Below are 7,155 nucleotides of genomic sequence, written 5' to 3' on the forward strand. Positions count from 1 at the left end.
AAACGTGAGTATGATTTATATTTTATTTGATAATTTCATTTAACGGACATATTTCGAAAATCGAAGAATGTGGTACCGTGTAAGAACACTTCTACTGTAGGCTGGTTACTATTTCGTTTCAATATTGTGCAAACTGTGGTGCCAGGAGCTTTTCTCCCGAATCAGACTTGTGCATATTAGGTATGAAAGTTTTCAAGCCTGAGCGGTGTTTTTCAAGTAAAATTGAAATGTGTGTAAAGTGTTCATCTAATTCATTGTTCGTGTTCAGTTTACCGTTAATCGATGTATCCTCTGCAACCAATTGCCCTGGTAAGCTTATTATATCACATTCATTCAAATTAATGATACTTAAATGGCCCCCTGGTCTTAAATCCTTTTTTGTCGTAACTGACGTTGATTGCAGCATTAAATGTAACCGATAGTATGCACCCTACACATGTTAAAGATAAAATCTGAACAGGTGACAATTGCATTACAGAAATGTACAATAACCTTTTAAGAAGGTTAATTACGGAAACATGTATGCTACTGCGCTTTACAATGAAAGCAATGATTTTGCTAAGGCCAAATAAAATACCTGTGTTTCCGGTAACCCGACCGACCCTATATTTTCCTCGCCGACCCTAATCTTTTTATAGACATAAAAATAAAAAAATAAAAAATGTTTTTTTTAAATTCTATCGTAAAAAATATATATTTCTTAAATATATCGTTATTATTTTCACATTTGTCTTTCAATGTCCCCGGAGAATATACTTTCATTCCTGATTATGTATTGCCGAGACGGGAAAACAAAATGGTGGAGAGCGGCGAAGCCTGTCCGATATCTTAAAATTGGCAAACGCATGTTTACGGTCCAAACATGTGGTTGATCACCGGAGACATATTTTCTCGGTGTTATTTATCCATATCCATATCCAAAATAAAACTTTTTTTTTACGATTAGGCTTTGTGTATTTCATGCAGGCTTCTTACGATTAGGCTTTGCAGGCTAACTGCCAGGTTCCAATACACATTTCATTAATCGTTATATTAATTTATCCGCAATTATCAATGGTTATTTATTTCGCCTTATTTAAGTCCCATCAACTGAAATCCAAACAAAAACCTGCGAAAGTTAACAACACATTTATTGGAATGTGTCGGCTGCAGATCAGACGGTACAATGTGTGACGTTTAGAGCACGAGCGGCGATAAGATCAAAGGCGCGTGGCTATGGTTTTAATCTAATTCGGTCAGTCGGATACCGTATGATCCCATTTGATTGCCAGGATTTCGCCTAGGCTGGTACAAAAATACCATACGATCGAAAAAATAATAATTAATTGTCGTCTGGGACCGAAATGTTTGAATTCACTATAAATATGAATGAAACTTTGATTGTAATAATGTACGAAAACAGGATATGTAAAATAAATCCATATCAGCGTTTACTTGTTTTTTTTTATCAACCTACCATCACTTGAAGACCTAGTTTAAGGAGCTCACAGTTGACAAGAAAATCGGCGATTTTCCTCAAGCAAATTAAAAATTTAGTTGATACAAGTTTACAAGTTTTTATTGGCAAATCGGCATCTTGCCTTTGGCCATTTACACATTGCATAAATAACGATATGGCCAAGACACAAACGTACATGCATAAATATTACAAATATAATATAAAATGCATATGAGAATGTATATATATTGACAGTTGAAATAATCAATATACTAAGTAATTAACGAGTTATACAAACTATATCATGATTAATTATTGTCATTTCTGTCATTTTCATAATAACTATAATTATAATCAATATTTTTGACATTACTATTATTATTATTTAAGTAAAATTAAGAAGCAGCCAAAAGTTGGAGTTTTTCCTCTCGAAATTTCATTGCATCGGAAATAAATCTAGCAACATTGTTAATAACCTTAACATTTTGACAGGATAATAAATTCTTAAATTTAAGTAAGCTAGGCCAGTGTGATTTTATTCCATGTTTTCTTCGTATATCACTATAAGCGGAACAACATAGAAGAAAGTGAAATTCTGACTCAACAGTATTCTGTGCACATAATTTACATTTACGTTCTGCCCTAATAACATTATTAAATCTACCCCTTTCAATTTCCAAATTATGTGAAGATAATCGAAATTGTGACAACTTTTGTCTAGATTTAGTATTATAAACACAATCTAAGTATGTTTCGTATTTAAATTCGCATTTAAATGTTTTATAGTATTCCATTTTGGGTTGATTAGACAATATATCACTCCATTGTTGTACGTATTGATCTCTCAGTCTTTGCACCAAATTTGGTATATAATTGATATCAGCATTAAATTCAAAGAAAATATTACCATGACCGAGATTATCTAACACCCGTTTGATTGATAAACACCATAGGTTTATATTTGAGTTATTAGCGATATTTCTATTTAAACCATTATATAAATTACATTGTTCAGTAAAAACGTTAAACATAAGTGAATCTGGGTTATTCATAACCTTAGCCCAGTAGCTTAAAGCTCTTTGTTTGCATATGATAGACAATGGGAATCTACCCAACTCACCAAATACAGCTGCATTTGAAGTCTGGGGGCGTACTCCTAACAGCAATTTACAAAATTTTGAGTGCAACTTGTCGACGTCATTTGTGTTGTAAATCCCCCATACCTCAGAGCCATATAGAATAATTGGCACAACAAGCGCATCAAACAATGAGAGTTTTGTTTTAACATCTATATTGACACGACTAAATATCGATAATAAATGGTTATATGCTTTCAAAGCTTGCTCATTTAAAGTATTTATTACCCGTGATAAATTACCAGTGTAATGAAACTTAATACCTAGGTAACAGAATTCACTGACAATTTCAATAATATCACCATTGATAGACCAATTGAATGACCAATTGCTTTTTCTTTTCTCAAAAACACAAACTTTAGTTTTATTTACATTTATCTTTAAGCCCCATTTGCATGAATATTGATATATAGTGTCCAGTTGTAATTGTAAACTATCTGCACTGGTAGTGAATAACGCAATATCATCAGCAAATAGTAGCATAAATATGGATAGCAAGCGTAAGTCTTTTTCCGTAAGGTTGTAAAATCTATACAATCATTAATGTCATTTATAAATAATATAAACAATAATGGAGACAAGGGTTCGCCCTGCTTAACACCAAGGGTAACATTAAACATTTCAGAATATGACATACAAGCAGAGTCTTTAATACAAGACTTAACATTGAGATAAATGGCTTGAATCATTTTAAGCATTTTGCAACTCATACCAGATTTCAAAAGTTTAATCCAAAGCGCTTCATGTATGACAGTATCAAACGCCTTTTCGTAGTCTATAAAGGCACAATACAACTTGGATTTATTATTAATAACATTCTGAATAATAGTATGTAATATAAAAATACAATCAGTTGTGCTACGGCTATCTCTAAACCCAAATTGAGATGAGTTTAATATATGTTCACGTTCACACCACTTGTTTATTCTATTCCGTAAGGTAATTGAAAATATTTTAGCAATAATATTTATTAAAGTTATACCTCTATAGTTAGCAGCACAAGATCGATCACCTTTCTTAAAGATAGGAACTATGACGCCTTTACACCAAGCCTCAGGATAAATTCCTTTGTCAAAGATAAAATTAAAAATCTTAACAAGATAGGGAGAAATAAAATCCTTAGAATCAACGAAAAAATCAGCAACATTATTTTGCATATCAGGACTTTTATGTCTTTTTAAATTTGAAATAGTTTTTAAAATTTCTGTGATCGTAGAAGGGCAGTCTAAATCATCAACATTTATTGGTTCCTCTCTGGTTAAAAAATCGCCGTTGTCGAATGAGCTGAAGTGTGGAGTATTTGATATATCCTTAAAATGTTTGATAAAATCATCAATATTGACATCGTGACTACTAGAAATAGGTTTAGCCTTATATTTGTTTATATATTTCCAGAACTTTCTGGGGCTAGACTTACTAAGAGTACATAATGTTTTACGTTCCTTAGTATAAAAAACACGCTTTGCTTTGCGTTTAACATCACAAAAGCTAGCTCTAGCATTTAAAAAAGCTAAACGATTTTCATTCGTAGGTGAATCTTTAAGTACCCTTTTGCAACGATAAAATATATTTTTATGATCTTTGCAAGTTACATCAAACCACAATGATTTTCTAGTGTTGCATTTAGGTAGAGGGTTTACATTAAAAGACTTTCCATTCAGCTGAAAAGATATATCATAAATAAGATCACACAGTTTATTTATACATACATCAAAGTCCACATTGTCATGTAATAAATTATTGGTAATTTCATCAAATAATTGTTTTTTACCATCTAACGCATGTTGTAATACATTGGCATCGCAGGTATCCCAAATAATCTTATCATAAGTAGAATTCAAGTTTGTATCATTATAAAGAGTATTACAATTCAAAGAAAAATCAATCGGGCAATGGTCGGAAAACTCTGTAGCGTCTAGAACTTTAAAACTATCTAAGCAAGTAAATAAATTGTAATTTACTTTCACATAGTCAACAACACTAGAAGCAAATGTGTTTCTAATAAGGTTATGACATGTAAAATGACCTGGCTCTAATCTACCATTAACGATAAATATACTATTTTCTTTACAAAGTGATAATAATTTGTTACCAAAAGAATTAGCCTGGTCATCGAAAGACGAGCGTGGCGGTAGTACGTCAAGCGGAACATCGTACTCCGGCATATCAACATATCGATTAAGATTAATATTCTCAATTATATCTGATCGTCGACCTACCCTTGAATTAAGATCACCAGTTAACATTATATCACCCAACTGACTATAACATCTTATATCGACAGCAAGTTGTTCATAGAAATCAAATTCAAATAAAAGAGAGTTTTCGTTCGTATAAACATTTGAATCAGTTGGTGGTATATAGCATGCACAGACAAATATATCATTATCCGTCCCAAAAAAAGTCTTTTTGAGTTTAAACCATATAATACCTTTGTTATTTAGTTTAACAAGTTCTATTCCCTTCGAATATGATTTCTTGTAATAAATAATAACCCCACCACTATTACGTTTAGCCTTTCGATTGCATTTTGGACGAGGACATGAAAAGCTTTCAAAATTCTCTAAGTTGAGATTGGTAGTTTTAGAAGACCAAGTTTCTGAAAATATTAACACATCATAAGAGTATATAAAGTTTAGAAAATCTGCATCATTTAATTTTGAAATTAAACCCTGAACATTCCAAGATAAAAAGTGAAGCTGCTTCTGTTCATTTTCCTAGCTGGGGCGTGGCTGTCCTTGACCATCCTGGCTGCCGGTGTCTCCGCGGCGCTGGTACCGGGGACCGCGCGGGGGGAGCGCCGGTGTAGGCCCTGGTGGTGGGTGGTCGTGGGTATACCGTACCCTATCGATGTACAGGACGTCATTCGAAAGCGATGCCTGTTTACCTGCTTGGCGGGCCTGTACTAGATATGGCACAAGCTTTCTGCGGCGGTCCTGAATGACCTTGGGATATTGGTCACTGACACGGTACACACTGTCCCGAAGATATTCCCGTGCCTTGTTTTTAATGTCAATTTTATCACCGAAATAGTTAAACTTGACAACTATAGGTCGCTTTTTCCCATGTTCGAAATGACCAATGCGATGAGCGCGATCAATTTTTATTTTGCTTTTAGAGTCCTCGATTTTTAGGTCATCTTCACAAAACTGGATAATTTTGTTCAAACAATTTTCAGATTTGCGATCCTCGAACGTTTTTTCTTCTTCAAAATTGAAAAAAAGCAAATTATCGCGCATTGATCGTGACTGAAGATCTAATATATTCTCTGATAGGCTCGAGTTTTCATTATTCAGGGTTTTAATACTGTTTAATAGTTCTGTGTGGTTACGTTTGATTTCATCGCATGTTTCGCTATCAAACGCACGGCTCTGCTCAAACTCGGCTAACTTTTTGTCAGCTTCAGAAATTTTTATTTCTAGTGAGGCAACCTTAACTTCTACTAAAGTAACTTTGCCTGAAACAGCCTTGACATCAGTTTCAATTTTGTTCAGTTTTGATTGTATGTTCTTCTGACAGTTTTCAATGGAGCATAGTTTTGACATTATTGCATTGTATTGCTCGTTGTCCTTCGCAGGCGTGGTTTGGGTAAGCTGCGTACCGACTGGGGAGTAGTTCATCATGTTATTTTGAGGAGTACCGGGCGGGGGGCTAAAGTACTGGTATCCATGGAGAGGCGTTTGCTGTTGTGCAAGGAACTGTAGATGCGGGGGTATATACGCACCCGCCATGGGCGATGTGGAACCCTGGGGGATGGGAGGGGGCGGCGGTGTAGACGTCTTCGGGTCATTTTGCGTAGATGACCCGGGGGCCGTAGTAGCGTCCATTATGTGCAATTTGTCGGGCTGATCACTCGCCGAATTTGGAGATGCCTCTTCCTTTGTTCGCTTAACACCACTTTTCTTCTTAGTCATGGTCCGTAAATAATACCCATTTACAATAACTGAGCGTAACAGCCTAATATAGTTCTGATATGGATATAATGATCAGCAATTACATGGACCGATCGTATAGAGATTGTTGCACACCTGTACTGTACCGTAATCCAATCAAGCAAACAATGACACAAATAACATTTGACAAGTGTTCACGAAATAATGGCGTGCTGTTCAAACTTATATCGCGAAAACAGAAGATATTCTTTCAAATTTAGGTGAAAAATCCAAAATTAAAGTCAAAATTTTGAATTAAAAGTCTTAAAAAAGCTCAGTCCTTCAAGATAATCAACTATTGCATTCATAAGTCCAAAATTAGCGGGAAACAACACACGAAAGCACTTGTAAATCCATCTTCTTTCAGGAGCATTAGAATATACGTCCGCTGTGTACTTGACCAAAATATAATCATCAATGATAATGGACTCTTTGGCTAGAACATTATCACAGATTTGTTGAAATTGAAATGCTGGATTTTTCCTAAAAACCGATCACGACTTAAAAACTAGTATTGTATACAAAAAAACACCAGATTTCATAGGCAAAATTGGCGGGATGCAACAGAAAATTGCATGATATGGAAAGTTAAAAAAAAATCCCGACCTACCGACCATATTTTTTTTCGCCATGTTACCAGAAACACAGG

This window comes from Mya arenaria, chromosome 4 (genome assembly GCF_026914265.1).
Source record: "Mya arenaria isolate MELC-2E11 chromosome 4, ASM2691426v1".
In the NCBI taxonomy this organism is placed as follows: domain Eukaryota; kingdom Metazoa; phylum Mollusca; class Bivalvia; order Myida; family Myidae; genus Mya; species Mya arenaria.